Raw genomic sequence first — 18,262 nt, 5'->3', positions numbered from 1 at the left:
CTTTTACTGCATTTGTGTTTCTTGGCACTTTATTACTAGGGGCATTGACTACAACTCTGATCTGTGATATATAACACTAAGTATCCTTTCCTGTGCATTTAAAGTGTTTTTTGAGTGTATCTACTTTATTTTCTAAAAAAAAAAAAATATATATATACATATATATATATATATATATATATATATATATATATGTATATATGTGTGCATGTGTGTGTGTGTGCTTGTTTCCCGCCTTTCTAAGCTAGTATAGTCCTGTTTTCAGGTTAGTGCTGAATTCAGGGCTGTGTCAGAAATCTCTGTGTTTGCCCATACCTTACTTGGATAGAAGGAAGTTCTCAGTTCACCTGTGAGAGAGAGGAGCTTTGAGCAGCCTGTCTGTCCCTGGAGGAGTGGTTTCAGCCCCAAAATTAGTAGTTTATTGGCCATTTTGAGCTAATTTCTCTCTCTTTCATTTCCCTGCTATAAATACTGTAATTGCCCAGTTTTGTTAGCTAGGGTAAAACTATTCCGGCTCCACAAAGTCTCCTCTTCAATTTTCCCCTTGAACTAGACAAACTTTCAACTTAAGCACTCAAGCCACTCATTTCTCAGCCTGGCACTTACTCAAAACTTATAGTAAGCACTTATAAACCCTAGCATTAGACCCTCCTGTACTGTACAAAAGGACAAGGCTCTCTATTCGACCTTACCAGCTATCCAGTAAAACAGTTCACTGTACCTATCCATGCATGTCCAAAGGGCAGTTTCAGGTGTACTCTCCAGTCCAACTGGTGAATCTGGGCATTTTGAGGCAATGTTACAACTGCCTCATGTACACAGACGAACCCTCCTCCTACCACCAAACACTAATACATGCAGAGATGCAATTATACAGCCAAACTGGAGGCTAAGCTCTCTCAACCCAAGACTGGATCAGACAGTCAAGAGGAGAAGGGAAATACTTGCATCACACCACCAGTCTCACATAAACCGATTAAAGCAGCACTGGAATCGGAGCCGAAAAACTCTTCAGCAAATTCAGACCGACGTCTAAGCGTACGCCGGTTTAAAGAAGCGCAGGCTTGACAAGCTACTACGCCGTGGTCTGGGCCTAAACAGGGTAAGCAGTAAGAGTGGAAATCTTTATGAGGTATTTGTTTCCCACAAGTTAAACAGTTATTCACTTTTTCTGACATCATTGAGGCAAGAGTCCCCAACGGGTACTTAGCTTTTAGAAGTCTTCAAGTAGTATTCGTAGTAGTAATCTCTGGTTCTGACCGACCGGCACTGCGAACAGCTTCTGTTTGGCGCCACGCGGCAAGAAAGACTGAGGAAAATGGCGTCGGCTGATGCCTTTATACCCGAAAACTGCAGCTATGACGTCGGGTGAAGTGCGACACCAGCCGAGGTCAGACCCAGACTTTGGAATCCGGCCGACCCAAGGGCTGCCTGACGACAGGACAACCCATTTGTAAGGACTGCAGATGCATCCTTGAAGGACATCATACTTGGTGGCTCTAAATAAAAATCTGCAAAACCAACAGAGACCTCCAAAGCAAACATCCAAGCAACCTCCACCACCCAACACAAACCATGAAACACATACTTCACAAAACCAGTGTGCCATGCAATCACAGCCCTTAAGGCAAAATAACATACCCAACATACTAGTAATAGGTGACTCTATAGTCAGGCACACTGACGTCCCACTCACTAGGCTGAATAAGGAGAAGGTTACTGTTAGCTGCCTGTCAGGAGCCATGATCCGCCACATAACACAAGCACTCAGGTCACTACAGAACAAGAACAAATATGACTCTGTCATTGCCCATGTTGGTGTGAATGACCTAAGCCGTACTTGGACTACATGAAAAAAGACATGGAAGAGCTCTCTGATCATGTAGCCCAGGCCGGTATGACCCTGACCCTGAGTAGCATCCTGCCCTCACCAAGAATGATACCACGGTATAAAGAAAAAATTCTCAATTTCAACAATTGGCTAAGTTTCTGGTGTCATTCAAAGGGGATCCAGTGTCTGTCCGCCTGGGATAACATGCTCGACAAGCCATGCTAGAGATGGCTTGCACCTCTCACCCTTAGGCTTTCGAATATTGGCCAAGGCTCTTGCCACCCCCATAGTGCCTTTTTTAGGCAAGGCTCAAAAGACAAACCCACCACCGTAAATAGCATAAGTAACAAAAAACTGAGAGTAATACTACTCAATGCCAGAAGTCTGAACCTCAAAATGCATGCACTCGAGGCACTCCTCAGTATGGAGAAAATCGATATATGTGCAGTAACAGAAACCTGGTTTAAGGCTCCAGAGAGCAACCCAGCACTATCAGGCTACAACTCATACCATACATTTCGGCCACAGAACCCAAACCGAAATACAAAAGGCGGGGGCGTATCCATATTCATCAAGGATACCCACACCTCCAGGTTAGTGGCACAGCACGATGCTTCAGAGATCATCCACGTGCAACTAACAATGGGCAAAACTGCAATTCAAATTATAGCTTGCTACAGATCACCCACCATGTCCCAGGACCCCCCATTCCGCATTTCTGGAAACACTGGGAAACATAAAGGTCCTACCGAACACCCTAATATTGGGTGATTTTAATTACCTAAACATTAACTGGGAGAACTACTCAAGTACTAACTCCCTTGCCCAACATTTCCTAGAATTTATAAACTCAAATGCCCTGATTCAACTGGTCAACACTCCCACCAGAGGTGACAACATATTGGACCTGGTCATCACCAACATGGGCGACGGTGTTCCACACCGGAGGTCAACCTCGCTGGTTAGATCTGACTATAAACAAATCACTTTGGATATCCACATTCCACCCCCACCCTGGACAAGAAACCCACCATGAAAAACTTTTCAAAAGCAAACTTCGCATTACTTAAGACCAAGGTTGAAAGTTTAAAAGCCCCCATGCTGAAGGATAATGCTGTCCAAGCTGCAAAATCCTCTACTAATGCATTCTACGGGCACCTACAAGAATGCATGGATCATGCCATCCCAAGCAAAACCAAGACTCACTCCTCCAAGAAAAGGAAACCAGTCTGATGGACTCCTGCCATAAACAAGCTATACAATAGAAGGAGGAAACTAGTACAGTAAAGAGTAAAATCCCAAGAAGGGAAGACATCCCTGATCAGTTTCAGCAAGAAACTACGATCCCTCATAAAATCATCCAAGGCGAGTTTGAAAGAAAAATTGCCAAGGACTCCAAAGATAACCACAAGGCATTCTTTAGCTATGTCAAGAATCTAAGTGGCAATGCTCATATCTGCTCGGAGTTAATGCAGAATGGCACAAAATACACTGAACCGACCGATATCGCCAACATCCTGGCAGACAGGTTCAGCACAAACTTCACCCCCCTCTCACCCCCAAGATGGCCCATAACCATACCAGAAGAATGTAGAATCCCTGAAATCACAGACACTCAGGTTAAAACAGCTCACTCCAAAGCCAAAAACACAGCATTAATGGGACCAGACGGTGTCCCAGGCTGCGTCCTACACGAGCTCAAAGACAAACTATCCCCTCACCTAAACACACTGTTCAAACTCAGCCTTTCCACAGGCTATGTACCCATAGAGTGGCGCACAGCAGCGGTTATTCCAATCCACAAAGGTGGAGCCACAACAGATCCCAGGAACTATTGCCCTATAAGCCTGACTAGCTTGGTCTGCAAGGCTATGGAGCGCATTATCATGGAACTCATTAACAGAGACATTGGGAACCTCCAAACACTGGACCCTACCCAGTTTGGCTTTGTTAAGGGCAGATCATGCCTCCTAAACCTGGTGGACTTCTTTGAGACAGTTACCAATGCTAAAGATGAGGGAAAGGTGGTACACACAGCCTACCTAGACCTCGCAAAGGCCTTCGACACCATTCCCCATTTTGGTATTATAGACAAGCTCACCAGCCTGAACATAAACCCCTACGTCACAAGATGGGTTGCCAAATGACTCACGGACAGAACCCACATGGTGAGAGTTGCGGGAACTAGGTCCGACTCTAAATCGGTTACAAGTGGAGTCCCCAGGGCTCAGTTCTAGGACCCCTCCTGTTCAGCATATACTTCTCAGAGGTACAGGCAAGCACAGGAGGACTATGGCTGACCAAGTTCGCAGACAACTGCAAACTAGGGGCTATAACTGACTCTCCGGCAGACACAGACATCCTCCAAAAGGGTCTCACTGAGATGGATACCTGGTGTCAAAATCATGGCCTCAAGCTAAATGCCAAAAAGTGCATAGTCATCCCATTTGGAAAAAACAAAGTACCCACAAACTACCACATAGGTGGTAGTCCCCTAAATACGGAAGATGTAATAAGGGGTCTGGGGAATGTAATAAGGGGTCTGGGGACCCAAGTAGATAGTAATCTCACCTTTGATAATCACATTGCCAAAATGGTTAGAAAATCCTTCTACGTGGCCCACCTAATTACAAAAGGGTTCGCATCCAGATCAAAAGAGGTCATTGTGCCCCTCTACTCATCACTCATCAGACCCATCATAAAATACAACACCCCATTTGGGATGTACCTTACAAGACACCTGCAACAGCTGGAAAGACCACAGAAGTACCTCACCAAGAGGATCACTGGCCTCAAACAGATGCCCTATGCAGCTCGACTGAAGAAATTACAGCTATACTCCGTTGCATAACACCTACTCAGAGGTGATCTCTGCCTGACATACAAGGCCATGTCCAACCCAGAATTAATGGACATGCTCCACCTCAAGAAAAACTTATCCCCGCGAGCCACACGCTCTAGGGATCTAAACCTCACCACAACAATAAATAGGACGTGCTGGAGGGATAAATTCCTCTCCCAGAGACTTCCCATGCTTTGGAACAAGATCCCAATCTACGTTAGGCAGAGCTCCTTGCTAACACTCTTCAAAAGAAATCTTGATGAGTGGATGGGAAACAGAAAGGTTACCTTGGGGATCACTTCAGTGTTTCTGCTGGACAGAGGCACAGGGAACTAATCTAAGGGGTGGTGAAAGGCAACACATTCTGGCTAGGCTTATAAATGCCTTCGGGCATATAGCCTAGTACCTACCTATGAACCTATGAACCTAAGTTATTGTACTAGGAAGGGGTATGACTATAGTGCACTAGCTAAGCATACGCTACAAGCTGGTACACAACATACATTTTTATTTCAAGTTCTAAATGTTGTCTCTGACAGTCAGAAGAAAGGTGACCTTTACAGTAGAAATGAAACTATACAGTTGCAATGGATTCCGAGACTTAGAGCACACAGGGGACTTGGATTAAATGATCATGTCCCATTAAAACCAGTTTTAAAGTCTAGGGGATTAAAATGAAAAAGTAGTTTACATATGATAGGTATATCACTTTAAATTAGGCGGATTTGTTTAATTGGATAATTAGTTCTATTGAGTATTTAAATATTGAGTGTTCTTTTAACTTTTTGTCTGATGAAGGAGTGTGGATCACTTCGAAAACACTAACTTTTAATAAACCTGTTTTATTATTCAAGATAACTGAGTGCGTTACACTTGTTTCTACAGTTACAATTGCCTCCTTGCATTCTGCCTTGGTTCACCTAGTTTCATTGAAATAAACTACATATTTATTTTCTTTGCAAAGTCTGATTGAAAATTATCTTAAAAAGCAAGCTGGCAGTTAACCACCCACCCAGTGAGCTTTATGCTTTGTGATAGGATATGAAGAAATTCCTGTGATTTTTTTGCCTGTGTTTTAGGAGAACAGAATTAAACAAAAAAATCTTGAGCAACTCTGGCTACTGAACACAAGTGCATACACTTACATTTACATGTAGAGAAAGGACATATTTTTGGCGGTGAACATTGCCACAGCTAAAACAAGAATATAGCACCATTTGATTCCCAAAACAGAATAACCCGAGTACAACTTCCCCAGAAAAATAAAAATGAAACAGAAATCATGGGTACCATATATTCCATTTATCTAACTTGCTTCCATTTTGGGGGTAGGATTTTAATAAAGTTTACAATTTTCTAAGAATATAATATATATGTGTAAAAAAGTGCAAAATACAGAAAATCAACATCATTTACATTTTTCCATTTTTAAAAAATATAGATAAGATATATTTACATAAAATATCATTAATTCTGTAGACATGTGAATGCTGAATGTGTTCATGGTACCCTGCTACTACGTTTTTGTTTTAGTCAAGTTAATGTAAAAAAGTGGATAACTACTTTTTATGTTTCTATTTGATCATTAAAAAATAATGTCTCTGTTAAATTTAAGTGGAATGTTATCTGTAAGGTAAGCAGTAGTGATGCTACATTTGCCAAAGGAAATTACGCAGTACCCCCTGGTGCTGAGGGTAAGCCCATGATTAATGCACCATGCATTTGTTTGGTTCAGGCCTTGATAAAGAATATGAGTATCATAATGAGATTTGGTAACTGGCCCCAAGTCTGCAATCATCAGCAAACTTAGTTAGTCATAATTCCTTGATGTAGGGTTTTATGTCAGAGAAATATGTGTCAGAAAAGTGGGGGCCCATGACAGAGCTCTGTGGGATATCACTTATGACATTTTTCTGTCTAGAATAAATACTCCTGACCTTAACAATATGGGTTCTGTCAGACAACTAGTTCCTACCTATCGAACTATGTATGAGCTGATGTAGAGTTGTGGGAATCTGTCAATAATCCCAGTTATGGGATAATGTCATAGGCCTTGGCAAGGTCCAGATAAGCAGTATGGACTGCATGACCCTTACCTATGGCCTCAATAACCTTTCAAAGAGCTCAGCCAGTTATAGCAGATATTATCTGCCTTTTATAAACATGAACTATTGTATATCCAGGGATATAAGGTCACCATGAAAGTTGTATTTTTAGTTTTAAAACATGCCAAAACACCAGTTCCAGATCAAGGGAGGTGTGGTGGCATCAGAGGGGGCAGAGGAAAGGGTGGAAGCAGTGAAGTCATATCAGTGACAACAAAACAATGAAAGACAGCACTGCAGCATATTCTATTGTTGGGACTTCAGGGATCTGACATATTTAACACCCTTACTATACTATGAATGAGATTATAATTTTTATATGTTCTGGCAAAACATGCATAAGGAAATTTAATGAGAGTATTCAATTTAAATCATCAAACTGCATCACCAAGTTCAACATGCTGATGATTCCACCTTTTGTTGTTTTGCCAACAGCCATGATGAAGTATAAAACTATATGCTCAAGAATCCCTCATATGCATGGATATCTTGCTTAACAATTCTCAGCTTTTTCTGAATCCAAAAAAAACTCTGAATTAATCCTGTTTACTCTCAAACAACTTTCCAGTGGGAACCTTCATTTCTTAATTACCTTATCTAGCTTCAGACAAACAGAAATTGTGCTCCACACCAAACTGCTAGGTATCACCACAGACAAAAACCTCAGATGTGATTATCATATACGAGCAGTAGTTAAAAAGACTCATTAGAAACTGGGTGCATTATGCAGGATCAAACTTATCTAACTCCTGCGTGTAGAACAAACCTTGCATCAACTTTTCCACTTCCCACCCTACTCTATGCATCTTCTATACTTGCCAGTCCATAATCCACACTACTCCTCCTCCTGAGTCAGTGTTTCATTAATAAAGCTAAATCCTCAGTTAAGAAGTATACAAAATCCCACCACTGCCTAGCTCTAAAGCATCTTTTCTGACTAGAGATCATTTAATTCTTAGGGTTCCTATCAGTTCATCGAAACTTCAGCAGTTCGAACACCATATGTTCGAACTGTGAAGTCTGAAAACTGATTATCACAAAGCCGCGGAACACCAAATTCTTTCCCGGAGAAAGAATTCGGTGGGCCGTTTCAGTGGCTTTGCGATTTTCAGCACTGTGATAGAAAGTTACGGGTTGGGTTCAGGTAAGTGTACGACTGTGTGGATGTTAGGGTTAGGGCGCAGGTTAGGTGAGTTAGGGTTAGGGTGTGGGTGAGGTGGGTGTGCGATAGTGACAGACTTTAGGGTTAGGGTTTAGGTTAAGGTAAGTGGATAGATAGTAGTGTATGTACAGTTTATTGTAGGGTTAGATGTTGGATTTTAAGTGTATGTGTATGGATTGCTGTTTTTTGGTGTGCTTGTGTTGTGTGTGTGTGTTTCTTGGAACAGCATTTTTTTTCCCTGGGGAAAAAAATCGCTGTTCTAAGCCTTCAATGGTTTTGCACTTCGAGGTTAGAAGTTCGAACATATGGTGTTCGAACGTCTGCCGTTTCAACGAAGTGATATAAACCCAATTCTTATACTTCTCCCAAACTGGAGTTGCCCATAAACTAATTAACAAGCCCAACAAATGTCCACACCTATCCAATATCTTTTAACTCTATACCCCCTACAGGTCTCTTCATTCCACAAACTAAGCTCTGATCCATAGTACCAAATCACAAATCGCATTTGGAGACTCCTTATATTCCTTGCCTCTCCAAAATGTGGAATTTTCTTCATTTAACTCTCAAACAGACAAGCATCTATTGAATTTTAAAACACAACTTAAACAATATCTTACAAACTTTTGGCTATGCTCCTGCCTCACACCTGGGTAAAGTACAGTTGTGTACACTTACCATAAATGTAGATGTTCGAGTGTATTCACTGTTGCAGTCATTACATTTGGGTAATCTGCTGGCAGGTTGCCCTCAGTCAGCCCAAATTCCAAAGTCTTGGGTCTTGCATCGGTTGCTGTCTCCTCTTCCATGACGTCAGGTCGTCAGGGGTATAAAACAAGCAGCCGTTGCCATTTTCTTTAGTTTTTCTTGTCCCAGATGTCAGTTGCCCCCCAAAAGGTAGCAAAAAAAAAAAAAAATATATATATATATATATATATATATATATATATATATATGGGTCCATATCACTACATCGACAAGTCATAACATCGACATTCAGTACTCCGACACAAAATCACCGACAGATTAAATAACCGAAATCCCACTTCACCGACATTCACAAGTTCGACAACGAAGCAGTCACTAAGTAAATGCCCCTAACCACTGCACAAAACTCCTACACGTACTAAACCGGGTCTACTTCAACACACTACACTACATAGCATGCACACTAGCCCTGACCCAAACCCTAACCCTAAGGTCCGACACTATCGCACACTTCACCTACCTGCACCCTAACCCTAACTCACTTACCCACCCCTAGCCCAAGCTCCGACACTAACGCACACTTCACCTACCTGCACCCTAACCCTAACTCACTTACCCACCCCTAGCCCAAGCTCCGACACTAACGCACACTTCACCTACCTGCACCCTAACCTTAACTCACTTACCCACCCCTAGCCCAAGCTCCGACACTAACGCACACTTCACCTACCTGACTGCTTTGTTGTCGAACTTGTGAATGTCGGTGAAGTGGGATTTCGGTTATTTAATCTGTCGGTGATTTCGTCGAGTACTGAATGTCGATGTTATGACTTGTCGATGTAGTGATGTGGACCCATATATATATATATATATATATATATATATATATCAATATAGATATATATATATATATATATATATATATATATATATATATATATATATATAACTATATATACATGCAACAATACAAACTTTACCTTCATCTACAAGCAAATACACCACATAGGTTGTAGAAGATAGTGAAGGAAAGATAAACTCCAGAATGAAAGAGGGATGACGGGCGGGTAACCTGGACTGCAACAGTGAATACACTCGAACATCTACATTTACGGTAAGTGTACACAACTGTACTATGTTCTTCGTGTTTCAGTGTTGCAGTCATTACATTTGGGTAGAATCCCAAAGCTATGGATGGGAGGCTGGAGCTAAACAGCATTAGGGGTGGCTATAAGGCCCTGCAAAACTGCAGTGGCAAAGCCTGCCCTGGACATAACAGAGAAGCAAATGATAATGCTTTGTAAAGGTGTGAACAGAACTCCAAGTAGCAGCCTCTAGAATGTCTTTGGTTGGTACTCCTCTGAGAAAAGCTGCTGAAGTAGCTGCAGCTCTGGTGGAATGAGACCTAATGCCCTTGGGCACAGATTTGCCATGGTGTAAGTAGCAGAAACGAATGCAGTGGCTTATCCACTTTGAAATAGTCTGCTTTGAAATAGCCTTTCCTTCTTATCCTGCAGCATATGTCACTAGTAATTGCTCAGTTTTTCTTAGACCTTTAGTCCTGCTCAAGTAGAATTTTAGCTGTCTGTGTACATCCAAGGAATGCAGAATTCTCTCCCCCTTGTTCTGCAGATTTGGATAAAAGGTTGGCAGATGAATAGTTTGGTTAAGAGCCACACTGGAAATCACCTTAGGCATAAATGAAGTATTGGTCCTCAGAGACACCCTGTCTGGGTAAAATATGATAAAAGGCTCCACAGCCATGAGGGCCTGTAGCTCTGAGACTCTTCTTGCTGAAGTAATTGCTAGTAGCAGAGCTGTTTTCCATGATAAGAACTTTAGATCTGCAGTAGCAGCTGGTTCAAATGGAGGCAGGGTGAGCTTTTCCAACACATAATTGAGGTCCCATGCAGGTACTGGTGATCTTCTGGGAGGCCTTAAATTTATGGCTCCTCTAAGATATTGCTTTAGTAAAGGATGAGAAAAGACTGGTATCTCTGTATTGTAATGAGATGAAATGGCAGAGGCATGGATTTTTATTGATGAGAAAGACAGGCCTTTGTCAAGCATCTCAGTAAAGTACTGTAATATCTGAGGAATATTTGGTTTTGCTGTATCAGTTCCTTGTGCTTGATTCCAAGCACAGAATCTCTTCCATTTATCAGCATAAGATTTTCTAGTACTAGGCCTTCTGGCTTCCAAAATGACATCCATCACAGCTTTACTGAGAGGTGTTGTTTGCATAACTACATGATCAGCCATGCTGCCAGATTCAGTGTTTGGAGCTGATTGTGCAGGATCTGATTGTTTTGCTGGGACAGTAATTGAGGTCTTTGAGGTAAGATCCAAGCTGGGTATTGAGACAAGTTCCTTAGGATTGGCTACCAGTATTGGCAGGGCCAGTCCAGGGCAATTAGTATAATCTTTGGTTTCTCTTGTATGACTTTTAGTAGGACCTTGGAAAGAAGAGGCAGAGGAAGAAAGGCGTAAACTGATAGGTTTTTCCAACTGAAGGATAGGGCGTCCACTTTCCATGCTTGTCTGTGATAAGTCCTTGTGCAGAATCTTTTCAATTGATAATTTTGAGGAGAGGCAAATAGATCTATATGTCTGGGCTCCCCCATTTCTTTGTTATCATGCTGAAGACTTGTGGATCTAGCCTCCACTCGTGAGGGTCCATAAGGTTTCTGCTTAAATTGTCTACCAGAGTGTTTTGTTTTCCTGGCAGGAATTGAGCTTGAAGATGTACTTAGTAAGTCAAAGCTGTGTCCCACAGTGTCATGACTAGTCTGCAAAGGGGGTATGAGTGCGTACCCCCCTGCTTGTTTATATACCACATAACCATGGTGTTGTCCATTTTTATCAGTAGTTGTCCTGGATGAAGTAAGTCCTTGAAGACTGTCAGGGCATTTTGAACAGCTAACATCTCTTTTTGGTTGATATGCAGATGCATTTGTTTTGGGGGCCATATGCCCTGAATGCATCTTCCCGCCAGGTAGGCCCCCATGCATAATCTGATGTGTCTGTTGTTAAGGTTTGGCTGGCAGGGGGTAGAGTGAAGGCCCGTCCCATGTTTTGTTGACATGCCCTTGCCCACCATAGAAACTCCTGTTGTAGGCAGGAAATGAGAGGAATCATTGTTTCCAGACTGTGACAATGTTGACTCCATAAACTTTTTAGGTACCATTGAAGTTTCCTCATATGCAGTCTTACATATGGAATCAGTAGGATGCAGGATGCCATGAACCCCAAAGCCTGCAGAGTTTGTCTTGCAGATAACTGGGTTTTTGGTGCCATCAGTTTGAATTAAGTAGTCAGTTGCCTTTGTTTGTCTGGTATGAGGAAAGCCATCTGGGCAGTTGTATTCAAGCTTGCACCCAGGAATGTTATCTTTTGAGAGGGTACCAGTTGTGATTTATTTTTGTTTATTGTGTACCCTAGGCATGTTAGAAGCCTTTTCATAAACGCTAGGTGCTGAAGAAGAATGACCTTGCTCTCTGCTTGAATGAGACAGTCGTCCAAGTAAGGATATACTTGTATACTTCTTTGTCTGCAAAAAGTAATTACTGGTGCCAGGCACTTTGTAAAGACCCTGGGCGCAGTAGATAAGCCAAAGGACAGTGCAGAGAATTGTTAATGCATTAGGCCAGCCTTTTAACGGAGGTATCTTCTGCACGATTCCCTTACTGGGATATGCAGGTATGCCTCTTTTAGGTCTAATGTCACCAGCCAAGCATTCTTGCCCAGCATGGGCAGAAGCTGCTGCAAAGTTAGCATTTTGAATTTTGGAATATCCAGGAATGTGTTCAAAATTGATAAATCCAGTATTGGCCTCCAGGACTTGTCCTTTCTGGGTACCAAGAACAGTCGAGTAAAAACTTTGTCCTTTTTCCTGTTCTGGTACTGACTGAATAGCCCCCATATCCATATGGGACGTAACCTGTTTCTGTGCCTCTGTCCATTGATTTTTTGGCAGATCCAGCCAACCGTTTGCCACTGGCCGAATATGGAAATGGAATCTGTATCCCTGTGATACTATGTTTAGCACCCACTTGTCCTGGGTTATTAACTGCCAATTTTGAGCAAAAAGTGCTAATTTTCCCCCTAAGGGTGCTGCCAAAAGGTAAGTGCTTGCTGATGGCAGAGGGAAGTCATTGGGACTGTTTTCTGTAGAGTTGCACTTTATCTCCTCCAGATTTGGAGGTAAAAGCACCCCATTGCTTTGACCTGTAAGAATCTTGTGCCTGGTATCTAGAACCTTTAAGGCACCTGGATTTGCCCTTTTGAGCTATGTCGGGCACAGGAAAGGACCAATTTTTTGTGGGCCAATTGTCTACTGAATCTTGGTGGCTGCACTTGTAAGAAGTCTTTTACAGTTTGCATAGACTTAGCTTTGTCTTCCATTTTCTTTAAAACCTCTTCTGCCTTAATACCAGAGTATCATGCTGTAAATGTGCATCCAGTAATTTAGCTTTAACATGATCAGGCAAATTTTGCTCTTTTAGCCAGTCATGCCTCCTAATCACAGATCCAGTAACTGCGGCCCTGCAGGAGGCCTCTAAGGAATCAAAACCGCATTGCAAAGTATGCTTTCCAGCTTGTTCAGCTGCATGCAATAAATCCTGCAATTCTTTATTTTCTGCACATTCAGAAATCAACACCATTTTCTGTTTCAGCAATCCCATAATGTATAAACTTTCTTTCCCCATCTATCCAGTGCCCTTGAATCTCTGTCAGAGGGGGTAGGATTTTTTGCTGTTGAGGCCTTAACTCCCTTTGGACCCTGTGAAATAGTTTCAGGGTGAGCAGCAGGGTTTCTAAATAAAAATTTGTGCGAGTCAGGGACCCTGTAATATCTGCCAGGCTTCTGGGAGCTGGAGGTAAGGAGTCAAGAGTCAAGCTTGACTCCGAAAAAGTACAGTTTTGTACCTACCATAAATGTAGATGTCCGATAGGCATGCATCTGCAGTCCTTACAAATGGGTTGTCCTGTCGTCAGGCAGCCCTTCGGTCGGCCGGATTCTAAAGTCTGGGTCTGGCCTCGGCTGGGGTCGCACTTCACCCGACGTCACAGCTGCAGTTCTTCGGGTATAAAGGCATCAGCCGACGCCATTTTCCTCAGTGTTTCTTGCCCCAGATGCCAGGTGCCCTCTAGGAAGGCTAAATTTGGATAAATGCAAATGGTTCCAAATAGTAGAGAGCAAACAAAAAATAAGCATGTATGTACATATATACAAACAAATACACCATAATAGATTCCCCCAGCCAGCTACAAGATGGGCAAATACCCTAGGAGTACCACAGAGGGGAAGGAGGGTGGGTAATCCTGACTGCAGATGCATGCCTATCGGACATCTACATTTATGGTAGGTACAAAACTGTACTATGTCCTTCAAGGATGCATCTGCAGTCCTTACAAATGGGTAGAATACCATAGCCAAACTGGGAGGAGGAGAAATAAGATTATGGTGTAGTTAAGATCCCTTGCAAAACAGCAGTGGCAAAACCTGCTCGGGATCTGGAGTATAAAGGTAAATTATAATGCTTGGCAAATGTATGCACGGAGCTCCAAGTAGCAGCCTCTAAAATGTCTTTGGTAGCCACTCCTCGAGAAAAGCTGTGGTAGTGGCTGTAGCCCTTGTAGAGTGAGGCCTGATGTTTTCTGGAGTTTTCTTCCCATGGTAGGAGTAACAAAATCTAATGCAATTTCCTAGCCACTTAGAGATTGTCTGTTTTGAAATTGCTTTTCCTTCCATTCCTGTTGCATATGCTACCAGTAGCTGGTCAGTTTTTCTATTGCTCTTGGTCCTGTCCAGGTAGTAGCGTAATTGTCTATGTACATCCAAGGTATGCAAAAGTCTTTCTCCCTGTTCTGTGGGTTGGGGAAGAATGTAGGTAGGTGGATAGCTTGATTTAAAGATACCCTGGAGACCACCTTTGGCATAAAAGTAGGATTTGTTCTCATGGACACTCTATCTTGATGGAAGATCAGGAAGGGCTGTACTGCCATTAATGCCTGTAGCTCAGATACCCTTCTTGCTGAAGTGATTGCAAGCAGGAAGGCAGTTTTCCATGATAAGTATTGTAATTCTGCTGTTGCTGCTGGTTCGAAGGAGGGAGTGTCAACTTTTCTAGCACAAAGTTCAAGTCCCATGCTGGCAATGGTGGCTTCCTAGGTGGTTTTACATTTTTAATTCCTCTCAGAAACTGCCTGAGCAGAGGATGTGAGAAGACTGGAGGATCCAAGTTGTATTCTACTGAAATAGCTGATGCATGAATCTTAATGGAAGAATAGGACAGGCCGTTGTGGAAGAGCTCTGCCAAGTATTCCAGGATGTTGGCTATGTTTACCAGTGACACATTTTCTCCTTTTGCAGTACTCCAAATGTGATATCTTTTCCATTTTGCTGAATAATTTTTTCTTGTTGAGGGTCTGCGAGCCTCCAAGATAATGTCTTTAACCCTTTGGGATAAATTTGGGTTATTTGGTGTTATGCAATGTTCCAGGCAGTCAGCTGCAGTGTTTTCAGGTTTGGATGCAGGGTGTTGTAGTTGTTCTGTGTTAACAGTAAGGGAACTAGGGGTAGAGGCCATATTTGTTCCCGAGACATGCTCCTCAGTAATGGGTACCAATGTTGCCTTGGCCAGTCCGGAGCTATCAGGATGATCCTTGGATGGTCCTCTTTGATCTTCAATAGCACCTTGTGCATCAAAGGAAGTGGTGGGAATGCATATGCTGTCAGGTTTTTCCAACTGAAAGATAGGGAGTCCACTTTCCAAGCAAGTAGGTGGTACATCCTTGTGCAGAATTTCTTCAGTTGGTGATTGCGTGGGGATGCAAATAAGTCTATTTCTGGTAGTCCCCATTTTCTTGTAATGGTTTTGAAGATGTCCGGATGCAGCATCCATTCGTGGGCATCCGTGGTAGTTCTGCTTAGTATGTTTGCCAGAATGTTTTCTTTTCCTGGCACAAAAATAGCTTGTAACTGAATGTTGAAGCTCAGGGCCACATTCCAGAGGTCCATTGCCATCCGGCATAGAGGTGAATGTGTGCCTCCCTGTTTGTTGATGTACCACATAACTGTGGTGTTGTCTGTCCTTATCAACAGTTGACCTTGTCGAAGAAGTGGTCTGAATGTCTGAATTGCCAGTTTTACTGCCAGCATTTCCTTTTGATTTATGTGTAGGTGCAGTTGGTCTTGAGTCCATAAGCCTTGTATGCACTTGTCCAGCATGTGCGCCCCCCAACCAAGGTCTGAGGTGTCCGTTGTGATGGTCTGGCTTGGTTGAGTGCTGTGGAAGGGCAGTCCTTTGTTTGATTGACAGGCCTGAGCCCACCATTGGAATTCTTGCTTCAGGCATGGGATTATTGGAATTTGGGTTTCTAGGCTGTGCTTGTGCTGAGACCATAAATTCCTTAGGTACCACTGTAACTTTCTCATATACAGTCTGGCATGTGGAACCAATATTATGCAGGATGCCATGAAACCCAAGGCTTGCAGGACTTTTCTTGCTGTTAGCTGGTTCTTCTTTGTTAATGCCAAGAAGTAGAGAGGTAGTTGCTCCTGTTTTTCTACTGTTAGGAATGCCATTTGTTTTGATGTGTCCAGTTCTGCACCCAAAAAGGTTATCCTTTGGGATGGTATCAGCCTTGACTTTTTTATATTGACTGTGTATCCCAGAGCTTGCAGTAGATAAATGACCCTTTTCAAGTCTTCTGCTAGCTTGTTTTTGTTGTCCGCTTGCAACAGGCAGTCGTCCAGGTAAGGGTAGATTTGGATTCCTGAAGCCTGCAATGAGCAATTACTGATGCCAGGCATTTCGTGAACACTCTGGGCGCAGTAGATAAGCCAAAGGGCAATGCTGAGAATTGATAATGCTCTGATCCTGCAAGAAATCTGAGGTATCTTCTGCAATTTGGTCGTATGGGGACGTGCAGGTATGCCTCCTTGAGATCTAGAGTTACCAGCCAAGACTCCTTGCCCAACATGGGAAGAAGTTGCTGTAGGGTCAGCATTTTGAATTTTGGGACAATGAGGTATGTGTTTAAAGCGGACAGATCGAGAATAGGTCTCCATTGGTTTTCTTTTCTTGGAACCAGGAAGAGCCTGGAGTAAAATCCTTGTCCTTGCTCCATAGATGGTACCTTTTCTACAGCTCTCATCCTTAGTAAGTGAGTTATTTGGTTTAGAGCTTCTGCCTTTTGATTTGGAGGAAGGTTTGGCATTCCTCTCTTCTTTGGTAGAGTATGGAAGTGAAACCTGTAACCTTGGTCTATTGTCTGCAAAATCCACTTGTCTCCTGTGATGTAATGCCAGTTTACTGAAAATAAGGCTAGTTTCCCGCCTAAGGGTGCTTCTAGTTGTTCCCTGGTAGGCGGTGCCAGAGCCAAGTCACTGTGATTGTCCTGTAGTAGTGGTGGCAGCTGTATCTGTGGCTGTACCTCGCTGGTTGTTAGCCTGCCACTGACGTCCCCTGTAGGCACCTCTGGATTGACCTCTGCCTCTTGAGCCTATTCCTGCCTCTCTGAGCTCTGGAGGTGTCTGGAAAGGACCAATTCTTGGAGGGCCAATTCCTGCTAAACCTTGGAGGTTGGACCTGTAAGAAATCTTTGACTGTCTGGACCGATTTTGCCTTCTCTTCCATCTTCTTCAGCACCTGTTGTGCAGGAGAGCCAAACAAATTGATCTTGTCCATGGGAGCATCTAGTAGCTTTGATTTGACATGGTCTGGTAAGGCCTGCTCTTTTAACCATGCATGTCTTCTGATCACTGTGCCAGTCATGGCTGATCTAAAGGAAGCCTCCAGTGCATCATAGCCGCATTTTAAGGAATGATTACTGACCTGCTGAATGTTATGTACCATTTCCTGAACAGATTTTTTGTCTAATGGTTCATCTGAGGACAGCTGTTTAGTTAATTGGTCTAACATAAATTCTTGATACTGGATCATGTGGAATTGACAGTTCAAGGCCCTAGCTGAAATAGTAGCAGAAGTGTAAACTTTTTTACCCCATCTCTCTAAGGCCCTGGATTCCCTTTCAGAGGGGAGGGGGTTTTTGGCAGAGGTAGCTGCTACCGCCTTAGGTCCCTGGGAGATAGTTTCGGATCTGCAAAAGGAGCCTTATACAAATGATAATGTGTGTCCGGGACCCTGTAGTACCTATCGGGCTTAGCAGGGGCCGGAGGAAGTGAATCAGGAGCAGTACAAGCATCATTAAATGCATCATCCACAACAGTCAGAACTGGAGGGATGGCTAAAGGCCTATGCTGTGGTAAATGCAGAAAGGTTCTAAGCCGTTTTCTAGAGTCTGAAAAATCCTGGCCCTGCCACTGAAATTGTTCCCTCATAGCATGCAAGGTTTCCCCAAAGGAAAATTCCTCAGGCGGAGAGGCAGAAGGAATGGACTCTTCAGCATCAGAGTCTTCATAAGGGGAGAAAGGACCCTCTGGAGGGTTTGAATTATCTGAATCATCAGAGGAGTCATCTGTAGAAACTGGCTCAGGGGGCTCTGCTCTAGGCCTATTCTCTGGAGGTGGGTGAGAAGCCCTGTCTGGGTGAGGTTGGGATCCCCGGATCAAAGAAATGAGATCCTCTGCTAGACTAAGCATTTGT

The 18,262-nt window shown here is 43.0% G+C and overlaps 1 protein-coding gene across 1 annotated transcript in view; it reads right to left on the bottom strand.

Moving 5' to 3' along the window:
- LOC122814984 (F-actin-monooxygenase MICAL3-like) overlaps nucleotides 1–18,262 on the bottom strand; it is a 489,064-nt gene that overhangs the window by 332,030 nt on the left and 138,772 nt on the right. The gene's annotated exons all lie outside the window — the stretch shown is intronic.

The sequence above is a fragment of the Protopterus annectens genome, chromosome 11.part0 (genome assembly GCF_019279795.1).
Source record: "Protopterus annectens isolate FY-2018-M chromosome 11.part0, PAN1.0, whole genome shotgun sequence".
NCBI classification, from domain to species: Eukaryota; Metazoa; Chordata; order Ceratodontiformes; family Protopteridae; genus Protopterus; species Protopterus annectens.
Note: the sequence above shows the minus strand (reverse complement) of the source record. Positions and strands in the feature narration are given on the sequence as shown.